Source organism: Helianthus annuus, chromosome 16 (genome assembly GCF_002127325.2).
Source record: "Helianthus annuus cultivar XRQ/B chromosome 16, HanXRQr2.0-SUNRISE, whole genome shotgun sequence".
NCBI classification, from domain to species: Eukaryota; Viridiplantae; Streptophyta; class Magnoliopsida; order Asterales; family Asteraceae; genus Helianthus; species Helianthus annuus.
Window position 1 is genome coordinate 194,307,192 of NC_035448.2, and position 12,926 is coordinate 194,320,117.

Below are 12,926 nucleotides of genomic sequence, written 5' to 3' on the forward strand. Positions count from 1 at the left end.
AGAATCCTTCTTACCCTTCTTATTTATTTTATCCTTTGTATTTGATCCTAACCCTTTGATCTAAATTTTATCTTCTAAAATTTCGAAATCTGTTTCTAAAAATTATATGGATATTATTTTGAAATATTTTGATAAATTTAGATTAGCATCAAAATAGGAAACTAAATCCCATAATCCCTAAAAATTCGAATTTCAAACTTATCACAACTAACAGCTTTTAATCAGTAGATTTCGCGTTTTAGAGGATAAGTTTAGAAATTAGGTGGTTTCGACTCGAAATCATAAGGGTTTCAGTCTTCATGACTCGAGACCACAAGATTTCGACTCGAGATCATAAGGTCCATGACTTGAGACCAAGATTTCGACTTGAGATCATAAGGTTGCGACTCGAGACCATAAGGTTACAACTCGAGATCATAAGGTTGCGGCTCGAGACCATACACTACGTGAAAAATGGGCTACGGCCACACTTTTGGCAAAACAGACAAGCCACACATTTGAAAAATGTGTGACTAAAGATCACTCATAACATTTTAAAACACCTTTAGCCACACATTTTATTATTAATGTGACAATTGTATACCAGTTCAGAACCTTTGGCCACACTTTTAGAAAATAATATGACATTTATTAGCCACAACTCGAAATGTGTGGCCAAATGTGATCTATGGCCACATATTTTTGTTTCATGTGACAAAAAACACATGCATTTGACACCTTAGCCACACTTTATGAAAATAAATGTGACTTTTATTAGCCACACTTGCAAAGTGTGGCTAAACGTGATATACGACCACATTATTTGTTTTTATGTGACCAATAACACATGTATTCAAAATATTTAGCCACACTTTAAAAAAAAGTGTGACATTTATTAGTCACGCTAAAAAATGTGGCCAGATGTGATCTATGGCCATAATATTTGTTTCATGTGACTAAAAATAGATGTATTCGAAACCTTTAGGCACACGTTAAGAAAAACACGGCCACATTATAATAGTGTAGCCAAATGGGATCTATGACCACAATATATGTTTGATAATATGACTAAAAGCTAATACATATGGCCGCATATATTATTTTATATGACCAAAGATTAGACAATGATCACACTTAAAATTACAAAATTTCATGTGAGTTTACATAAATATTTGTCACACTATCATCACTTTGTTTATTTTATGTGACGAAATGATAACAAATGTCATGCAAAAAATGTGTGACCAAATGTTAAACTAACTATATCTTTAAAAGTTCCCTCCAAAACATTTCATCCAGAAATTTAAACTTCCCTCCAAAATATTTCATCCTAAAATTCCCCTCAAAAATATTTCATCATAAAATTTTCCCCCAAAATATTTCATCCTAAAATTTAAATTTCCCCCCAAAATAATCTCATTTAAAAGATTAGATTAATTAATATTAAAAAAATAAAAACAAATCTTACTACATATTTAAAAATTCAAACTATTAATTAATATTATATATTCTAAACCGTATTTGTTACTACCTGTTTTCATTTTAAAAATATGTTAGTATATTTAATATATGCATATTAGTACCAGTACCGAATTTCTCGTATCGAAACGTTTCCGATACCGATTCAGTACCAACTTTTGATAGTTCTTGGTACTTGTACTTTCAGTTCGGTATGGTACCGGTATTTTACGACATTTTACTTTCAAATACCGGTACTGTGCAGTACTATAACGTACATTTTCGGTATCGGTACCCATATTTTGCGATTTTCAGTGTCCGTAGGTTCGGTACCAAGCATATCTCGATCTATAATTATATACGTTTTAATAGACATATTGAGCCTTAATAGATCACAGTGGCCAATAGTGAATCATATATGTTTTAATGAACCATATTGGGTGTTAACTGACCACAATGAACAATAGTAGATCATACATTTCTTAATTGATCACATAGGGCCTTAATGGATCACGATGAACGATAGTAGATCATATGTGTGTTAATGGAACATATTGGATCTTAATGGATCACAATGACAAATAGTGGACCGTATATGTGTTAATGAATCATATTGAGCCTTAATGGGTCACGATGGACAATAAGAGATCTTATATGTCTTAATAAACCATATTAAACTTTAATGGGTCACAATAGGTGATATTAGATAATATGTATAAAAAGAACATAGTGGGCCTAGATGGATCACAATGTCTAACAGTGGATCATACATGTCTTAATAGACCATATTGGGCCTTAATGGATCACAATGGACAATAGTAGATCATATATGTCTTAATGGACCATATTAGGCCTTGATGGATCACAATAAACAATAGTAGATTATATTTGTCTTAATTGGCCATATTGTGCCTAAATGGATCACAATGGCAAATAGCAGATCATTCATGTCTTAGTAGACCATATTGAGCCTTAGGGGGGTCATAATGGACAATAGTAGCTCATATACGTCTTAATCGACCATATTAGGCTTTAATGGATCACAATGGACAATAATAGATGGACCATATTAGGCCTTAATATATCACAATGGACAATAATAGATCATAGACGTCTTAGTGGACTATGCTAGGTCTTAATGGGTCACAATGAACAATATTAGATCATACATGTCTTAATGGACCATATTGGGCCTCAATGGACCACAATAAACAGTAGTAAATTATACTAGTCTTGACGAACCATATTAGACCTTAATGGATCACAATGGTCAATCGTAGATCGTACATATCTTAGTGGATCATATTGGGTTTTAATGGATCACAATGGACAATAGTAATCATTGGTAGTTTTTCGTGAGCTCGATAGGTGAAGTTCGGGCTTAGGCTCGTTTACTAAACAAACTTATTTTTAGATTCGAGCTCTACTCATAAACAAGTTTAAACATGCTAATTAAGGGGTGAATGTTATTAAATATAAATAAAATCAGTATTACACTAAGACTCGATAAGACTCGATGAGCTTCACATGCAAGGCACGAGTGCGAACTCGATAAATAAATGAGCTTTGTTGCTCGATCTTGATAAGGCTCAGTCTGTTTGCACCCTTACTCATGAAGAGATGTATGACTAGTAATTATAAAAATAAAACATAATTTTGAAATATATCATGGTAAGAAATAATTATATTATATACTTTTTATTATTAATTATTTAATTGATTAATTATTATTAATTAATATTAATATTTAATATTACCTATATCTATAATCTATATCTATAATACTATATAAAATAATACTATATAAAGGAAATGTGCAGTATTAAAGGAAATGTGATGTACATGTAATTTTATATCACGTCTAACACTTTAAACAATATGTATAATCACTAAATGCTTGTTTTGTAAGAGTAAAATTGTAAAGAGTACAAAATTTTAAGACACTGTGAGACCATGTATAGTGGTTTGGGTGAATAATGCCCTTACCCTAAGGCGTTTTCCGCCATGTGGCAGTACAGTCAGCAAGGGGCATTATTGGGCGTTTTTCTAAAATATGTGTAGTGGGGATGTGGACATTATGTTAAAGGGTGTAAATAATTAAATAAAAATAAAAAAAATCAACAAAAAAAACCTATTGGATTAAAAAAGGGAATATTAAATGCTATTGGCCAAACACAAATGTTGAAGGCGTCATTTAAAAAACGCTAATTCAATTTTTTTTAAAAAAAAAAACCCTAAAAAACGTCCCTATGTAATGGGTTCCAGGCGTTTTTCGGCGTTATTTTTGAAATTTAAAAAAAAAACGCCCCACTACAGGGGTCTGAGTATGATAGTAAATTGTACCTACACCCCCATACAACCCCCGAATCCATTAGTTCTTTGCCCCTCAGGAAACCTAATAGACGTCCCTAATAATCAAACGGAAGAGTGAATGTGTTCCGTCTCTTCACCTTCATCATCCTTGCCGTTTTCCCTCCTCTCCCTTTATCGCCATCATTTGTGAATGTCAAGCACACAAAACGTCCAATTTCATTCGGTACGCCATGAATCTAATCATTGAAACTCCCATGATTGCTATATCAATAAAGGAAATTCACCACCGAATGCTAGAATCATTCGTTCAGGGTTACAGTCATGGCCTCCAAGACACTCTTAATAGGTCCATGGCCATCTCTACCCGATGTATTGCTCCACAAAAATTTCTAGGGTTTTCTTTCTAAGTTATTGCGATCTTCTTGTGCAAGAAAACACATAGCAAAATACCATTAGGGTTTTTTCTATATTTATTAATTCATTGATAACTGCAGATTTTACAAGCATTTTGAAGCGAAGCAGATTCACCACTTCAATCCAGTGGACTCTCAATTTGCCAAGGTCCAATTTTCTACTCATAATTTCTTAACTGGTACCAAATGGATTTGTTAGGGTTTTTTTTAGCATTGTTACAATTCTATGATATATTTACATGTTGTGTTGTGTTTACACATATATTTATTGATTGGTTGTAATAACCTGTATGAATTGTATCCTCTTGTTTTGATTGATCGAAATGATTTGTTTCTATGGCGTAACACCTGCAGCATTGATACGAGTTTATTCATTACTGATACAAGAAGTCTTAGTAAAAGAATGGATGGCACAAATTTTAAGATGAACAAGATTCTTAGCGTAACTGAGTAATAGTTATATATGTGACATTTAGGCTTAAAAGATGGAAGACACTAATCTATACTTTATATATATTATGCTAACTATTTTTGTTATTGTTGTAGAAAGGCAATTAACAAAGGGATTGGTATAGATAATATGCATTACTTTGACGATGGCCTCTAGACATATAAAACTATGTAAGTATATATTTTTTTAGTAATTTGTTTTTGTGCTACCATTTTAATTGTCGGTGGAACTTATCACCGTTTGAATGTGCATTTCTGTCTAATTGCGGTTTCATGTAAGCCATGAAACTATGAGCTTTTTTCTCAATAATTGTTGACTTTAGACTTTAGTATGAGGGTTTTGACCCAAACCCATTCTGACTTTTTTTTAAATCAACTCATCCTGACCCAAACCCATTTTGACCTAGTAACAAACCCAAATCAACCCATCCATTTTGCCACTTCTAATATATTCTTTGCTCATGAAACAATCAAACATCTTGCATTGCGAAAAAATTGGCCGAAGTGTTTAAAAAAGAATTCAGCATAAGGATTTACATAGAAACTTTAAGTGGTCAGTTTGTTTAAATATGATGCTCACTTTTTATTATAGCTTGCTGAAATAACATTCATGCTGGTAATCCCCTAAAAGTCTCTTGGAATACTAAACTGTTTGTCTTGTCCTCTACTATGGACCACGAAGAGTGAGAGTTTGTGCTTGTGAATTTTTATATCATCATTTTGTTTTATTATTGTGTCTAAAGCATTTGTTAATGTGCAGAATGGAAGTTTAAAGATAATGATGTTCCTCAATGTGCATAATGAAACTCTCGGTATCTATTTTGATGAAAAATAGTGGGGCGATGATGAGAAGGTTTTTGTGCGTGATGATGAGAATTTGAACGAAAAGTATGAGAATGAGGTTTCAGATGTTGATGGTGGTTATAAAATTGGTGCTTATAAGAATAATGATGGACAAAGGAGGAGGGAGGATGTAAATTATAGGGATTACGGGAGTGAAATGTTGGTGGATCAGTGACTGTTGCAAAGGATGTTAAAAGTTATCATTATCCACTGAGACCTGATGCTGAGATTGTTCATACTACATATACTACATGAGGACCGGGATATGTAAATATGGATCAAGCAGCAAGTTTAATTATCCTCTAAGAAGTAAGCATCAGGTTTATTTTCAACTATTTATATAATGTTTAAAAGTATAATATCATACATGACTTTAGGTGTTACGTTTATTAGGTTACTGTTATGAGGTTTTGAAAAGTAGGTTTATATAAAATACGTTTAATAAACATTAATTAGTTTACTAATTAATTATTTAAAGATTTAAGGATTTTGTCTTTTATAATTGCTTGTCCAACTAAACGTTGGTCGCCTTTTGCAGCTACCATCATCAAATATTATCAACCCTAAGCTCTAAGCTCTGGTCTGCTGGTTGGTGCGCTTTTTTGCTACTCGCTTGCCGCCGGTTTGAACCTCACATCACCCTTCTGGCCGGTTTATTGCTTTTGTTATTACATGTTATTGAATTTTGAACCTATAATTGAAGAGACTTGATCTACTACAGAGACTTGTAAACTTATATGCTTTTGTTATATGGAAGAATAATAATTGTAATTGTAAATCCCTATATTACAGAGTAGGTGATCTTTGAGCTTTCCTGCCAATCCGTCATTCGTTGCTGGTGACGGTAAGGGTTCTGCATATATACACATACTAAATTACATTTTACGTTATATGTATATACACACTCTTCAGTCTTAAGAGATTAGGTTTTCACAGGCGTCAAACGCAAACAAGTTTCTTCTCCGGCAGCCTGACCACAAGATATGTTGTTTGTTCCTAGCTTTTGTTGTATGCATGGTAATGTCTTTTTTTAGATAGAAAGCAAGTTTTGTCATTTCAGGTGCTGGTTAGCAAGCAATATGACCGAGGTTTGCTTTGTTTTAGCTCAACTCTATCCGGTGTTGGTTGTCTTTATGTGAAGTAAACATTCTGACCCAACACAGTATTTATTACCATTTTCATTAGATTGTGCATGTTTGGGTTTTCGGTGCGATTACAGATTGTAACTGTTCTAGGTAAGTTCTGCCTTTGCACGTATTGTTGCTGCGGCAAAGTAGAAAACTTAAACAACGTAAATGTGCAGATTTTGCAAAACCAGAGGGTTGCCATCTAGTCCATACACTCCACAAATGGCTGTGTAATACTCTCTTCGCCCACTTGTTTGATGACCATGAACGCAAAGCTGTCATATCTCATAAAGAGCGTAGAGGTTCATGAATGCAAGTGGGTTTGCTGTTGTTGCAAGTGTTGTGTTGCTAGGAGTGATGCAGGTTTTGTTGCAATTGCTACATCATTTGTAGATAGCTTTTGTTTAGAAGTTTTGTAGCTTTAGTACTCCAATTGAGAACTTATGTATGAATTTTGGTATGTTATTGTTAATATCATTTGGGTTTTGAGTTTTTTCATGTTTTATGTTTTTATTTAACCAAAAAAAATGAAAATAAAATGGATTATTGCACAAAAATAGTCACACAATACCACAATAGATATGTGTGACCAAAGATAAGACATAGTCACACTTACAATTCTAAAATTTCATGTAGCTTTAAATAACCATTAGCCACATCGTCGCCACTTTTTTTATGTGACGGAATGATACCAGATGTCAGGAAACAAATTATGTGTGACCAAAGGTTAGAGAATAGCCACACAATCGTTACATTGTTTTCTTTGTGTGACCAAATGATAGCAAATGTCATGGAAGAAAAAAAATATGTGACCAAAGATTAAAAAATAGTCACACTTAAAATTACAAGCTCATGTGTTATGTGACGATTACAAGATCATGTGTCTATACATAACCATTAGCCACACAATCCTTGGTTTGTTTTATTTTATGTGACGAAGTGATGACAAATGTCATGGAAGAAAAAAATACGTGTGACAAAATTAGAGTATAGCCACACATAAAGTTACAAAATTTCATGTGGCTATATATAACCATTAGCCACACAATCGTCGATTTGTTTTATTTTGTGTGACAAAATGATAGCAAATGTCATGGAAGGAAAAAAATGTGTAACCAAAGGTTAGACAATAGCAGCAATTATAAAATATGTGTGACCAAATGATATACATAACCATTAGACAATAGTTTTTAGCCACACTTATAGTACATACATGTGACTATATAACATAAACAACCATACATGTAGTAAGTTTCATGTGGCTGTTGCTACCCTTTAGCCACACTTATCGACATAATGCTTGATTACAACAACCTTTTTTGCCACACTTTTTTTAACTGATGTGGCTAAAACAAGCTTTATAGTAAATTCGTGTGACTATATAACAAAAACTGTCACACATAAACTTAATTCATGTGTCTGTTGCTACCCTTTAGCCACACTTAATAGAGGGAACATTTACTTCCAGCAAGAAATGCTGATACCCTTTAGCCACACTTTTAATACCCTTTAGCTACTAAAAAGTGCGTGTGGCCGTATGATACCTATGATGACTGGACCTTTGGTCACACTTGACCTGAAAAAAATTGGTGTGGCGAAAGGTATACGGTCACACTTTTTTGGTGTGGCCGTACCTATATTTGGCGTAGTGATAAGGATACAACTCGAGACCAAGGTTGCGACTCGAGACCTCATAACTTACTCGAGATCTCATAACTAAGTCGAGACCTCACTCGAAACCTCAATCGAGATCTCACTCGAAACCTAAGACTAACTCGAAATCTCAACCTCATTACTTTATCAAGAATCGCTCAAGGGCGGGAGTTCGATCCGCGCTAACAGGTGGTTTGCTATTAAATAATTGGTTTTGTAAATACTTAGTAAATTAATCAGAATCATATAATGTTTTACAAAACCAAAATGGCTTTACTTGAATGAGCTTCTGATGTATCACTTCTGGCCAAATCTGATTTGATACATCTATTGATTGTTCAAGTATAATAAAAGCCATGTTGAGTATGCATTACAAATGTGAATGTCTTAATTACTGGCCAAAGCTGATTTAATTCATTCATGTATAGCATTCTTAATAAGTGCATAACTAAAGTGATTGTCTCATTTCTGGCCAAAGCTGATTTGTCACAATCACTTTGCACACATGCTTAAATGATTACACTTCTGGCCAAAGCTGATTTATCTTCGTTTAAGTAGAATTTTAACTAAGTCTATTATTTTGATGTTAGTAATAGACATATCACAACCTCTTCACATAATGATCCTTCATTAAACTTATGATCATTTTTTGTCTGCCTTATTTAAGTACCCATAACTTTACTCACTGTAATTTTCATCTATAAATCTATATCTCATCCACTCTAATTCCTAAACCTAATATGTTTTGCTTTATTTAAAGTTTCTATAAGATTAGCTCTTGAATTAAATCCGTGATTATCTCTTAAGACACGATAATCCTACTGCTCTCTTCTGATAAAGGTACCATAGAAGAAAAGTAGAGCATGATGAATAGGATAAATCGAACATGATGTCTCCTATGATAATCAAGAACTTTCTAACATAAGTGCTGTCACTAAAAGGTTATTCCATATTAAGTTTTTCCTATGATTAATCTATTTTCTATGGAATAATCACAAGAATTCCTAAGATGCATGCCTTCGTTTAAAATTATAGACTATAAAGCTAAGTGGTATATGTGAATACATAATAATGTACGATACCATGACCCATAAAGTTAAGGGCTTACGCATGGAAATAAGTACATTTTTCCAGTACATTACATACTAAGATTTTCACTTGTACAATTTGATGCCTTATAAATCGACTATAACACTCAAAAGTACCAACGTATAATGAGTGTGTTGATAAGCAACATATGTACGAAGAAATAAATGTTTGAAGCTGGAAAATAAGTTGTTACTCACCTTACAACCACTTAAACTTTAAAAGAGGATTGTTCTAAGGTCCATAGACAAATTACAAGTGCCAATTCCACCTCTAAGGTTCTTCAAGGGAAAATCTCACTGCACAATTATGCCATTAGATTAGGCATAAACAACGAGACTATCCATTATTCAAAAGTAACAGTTGGATAAGTTAATTAGGTAGTCACTTACTAATGATATTTAAGTCTGATAATTTTAATATTCCAATCAACACATGATTAGTTGACTCTAGTTCCATACGTTTCCTTACCAGAACTCGACAAATAACTAACATGAGAGTTAGTGACAAAATTAAAAGTTAAGGCTATAAGAACCATAATAAGCACTCTTCTAACAACATTTTTCGATACCTTATATATATTCTGAAGATTAGTCAGAATATGGTATCATAATTAAGCAATGTTATGAAGCTTGCGAGGTTTGCATAGTCAACATAAAGTCACACTTACCTTAAACTCTCATTTTATTTGTTCTAAATATCTGGATAGAAACATTACTAAGATGAAACTAGATGATACCTTACATTTTCACAACTTTTGTTATCATGCAAATGAGAATTTGACAAAAGGAAAATGAGACCTATAAATTTCATCTGTTATAACCAAAATTCATGAGAAATCATGACATTGTTAATGAGGATGATTATTCAACTAATCTCATTCTAAGTGATTTTAAATCATGACGTTAAAGCCCTAAATTTTACTTGGCTTAAGGAATAAATATGGGTCCATCATAAGTCATTCATTGACATTTGTGGAACTTATTCCAAATGGAATATTCAGACACAATTCATTTATCATTTAAAAGACTATCAACTTGTATCTAAATTTTATCGCATATGGCCCACGATCTTAGAAGAAATCTATTCATATATATATATATATATATATACTTAATAAGATTTCTATTAGATATGTCCCAAAAGTTTCTTATGATATATGGACATTAAAGAAATCAAATAAAGTCTAACATATATGTGATAGGTTCCCACCTCACGTAGCTCATTGAAACTTCTCTTGTAGCATTCTAAAGATATTAAAGATCAGTGGGAGCATTAAGTGTCTTAATAGTAACTTGCAATAGTTGCAAGAGGGGGGGAATGAAAATTTAACATTACCTAAATTTACACCTCTTGTGTAAGACACCGCTCTATCATGACACTGTTCTATCAAAACTTGTCTCCTTAAAATCTAATGCTACTCTTACAAAAGTTTCATTGTTGCTTAATTGTGGGCACACTTAGATTTCTTACCTAAACTAACATAATCCTCAACAAGAGAAATCACAAAGACTAACGTCATTAACTTGTTTCTCTATTAGAATTTGTTGGTCGCTAAATTTTGACCCTAAGCATGCCGAGTTCCTAAAGTTTTCTAAGGTCAGTGGGAGAAGTCAAAGTCCTTATCATGACTTGCAAGGAATACAAGAGGCGGGGGGAAGAGTGTCACTAAATTTCACTCCGAATTTAACTCTGATTACACCTCTTGTACACCATACTGCACCAACTCTTACAAACTTAGAATCCTGAAAATGATAGCAACCTAACCAAGAGCTAATCCATAAAACTGAAACTTCTAATAAACCCAATAATCAACTTAGGAGCTCATCTAGGTTTAAAAGCCTACTAACTTTGATGATTACATAACCTCCCTAACTGAAGTTGAAATGGATTTTGGAAATGTTTACCGATCCTATCTCTTCAAATTAAGCCATTAGTGTCAATCAATCTTCTAAATGGAATAAAACATTTTTCTAGTAAAATTGATTTTATGTGTTCGTATAACGTTTGAGATTTGATTGAATTACCTAAGAGTGTTCATAACTAAACCAAATCCTGAAATAAGCGTTAAGACACGAAGAGGCATGATTGATTGTCAAAGGTTATACTTAGGAAGAGATAAATTATCAAAGATTTCTTTGAGGATCATCACTGTTCTAGTAGCTTATAATAGTTTAAAGCTACATTAGATGAACATTAAAACAATTTTCCCCAACAAATGACTGACATATTTACATGTTCATAAAACAACTTGAAAGTTCCAAACTGAAGGTTAAAGAACACTTTATTTGTAAGCCAATAAAATCCATGTATGAGTTAATGCAAACATCATAATGTGATGAAATCTTAGCGTAATTATTTTCATCAAGAATCAAGTGGATTAATGTACCTACCTCAAGATGAGTGGGAGCAACTAAATTAAACTTGTCTATATAGATGATATTCTTTTGACAGGTATATGTTACATAAGTCAAAGCATTGTTAACACAAACTTTGATATAATAGATCTCAGAGATATCTCTTACGTGATAGATATCATAACATACCGAGATAGACCCAAGGGGACATTAGTTCCGTTCCATAAGTTTAACATTAAATGGGTCCTTACATATGTAACAAACAATACTGCTCTCCTTTAGAGGATAATAGAATAAATGAGATTATTTTCTTACGCTTCATTAATTGGAAGCGTTATGTAAGTTCAAGTCTATACTCGTTTAGATATTACTCACATTGCAACACACTAGATATGTCTAGATTAACGTGAAGCATTTAATAGAGTATTACAATATCTTTAAAAGAAACGAGAGGCTATGATTTGAAGAAGAAGTGAGAACTCAAACCGGTTTATTACTTTAACTTTGTAATGTTCTAAGATGACAAAATGTTATTTCGGGTGTATCTTTATGTCAGCAGACAAAACCTATCTCATGGAGGAGTCATAATGAACTGATATTAACAACCTAAGTTATAACGACATAATATAGTCACTAAATGTTGTTGGAAATTTATCTGTGGACTCATAAGTTTATTAACTCCATATAATTAATGTATTGAAGACTTATTGTGATAAAGTAAGCTACCATGTGTCCTTGAACAGTAACAGTTCAAGAGGTGCTGCATTAAATTTCGATACACAATTAATTATTCGTTTATGAACGAATTGAGGAAACTAAGTTTTGTATCGAATACATTCATGATATGCTTAAGGATCCTATAATTGAAGCGCTATTACCCATAAGTCTTATTAAGAGAGCTCATAGACGGGTATTAATTAATGGCCGTGCGCAATTGCATATCGTACTATGAATGACTAACTATTAGTTAATTTTTCTCATTAGTTTGATTTTGTATGTCTCTAAGAATATGTCAAGCCGGCATAATGGCATATAGACAAATAAAGTTACAAATCAAACAAAGGGCTTATGCGTATTTTGATCATAACGATTAGGTTTTAAATTAAGGCTATAGTATGACTAATGGGGGTCCTGAGTTTGCATAATGATTCAACGGCTGTATTTCTCTGCTATAGTTCTTGTTTAAGGCTAAAATGAGTGTTAACTTGTAACGTTCCCAAAATTTCTAAAATTAAAATAAAGTTATT

The 12,926-nt window shown here is 32.8% G+C and overlaps 1 long non-coding RNA gene across 10 annotated transcripts; it reads left to right on the forward strand.

Annotated features, from left to right (window-relative positions):
• Positions 1-3,791: 3,791 nt before the first annotated feature.
• On the forward strand, positions 3,792-7,081 carry LOC110915120. 10 transcript variants are annotated; one of them, XR_004883320.1, is made up of 7 exons: positions 3,792-3,973; positions 4,245-4,311; positions 4,710-4,784; positions 5,374-5,765; positions 5,995-6,300; positions 6,383-6,691; positions 6,760-7,081. It is a non-coding gene; the product is annotated as an uncharacterized LOC110915120 (long non-coding RNA). The 10 variants fall into 10 exon arrangements; XR_004883321.1 differs by having other exon boundaries at positions 5,995-6,078; positions 6,249-6,691; XR_004883317.1 differs by having other exon boundaries at positions 3,792-4,119; positions 5,995-6,691.
• Positions 7,082-12,926: the final 5,845 nt, after the last annotated feature.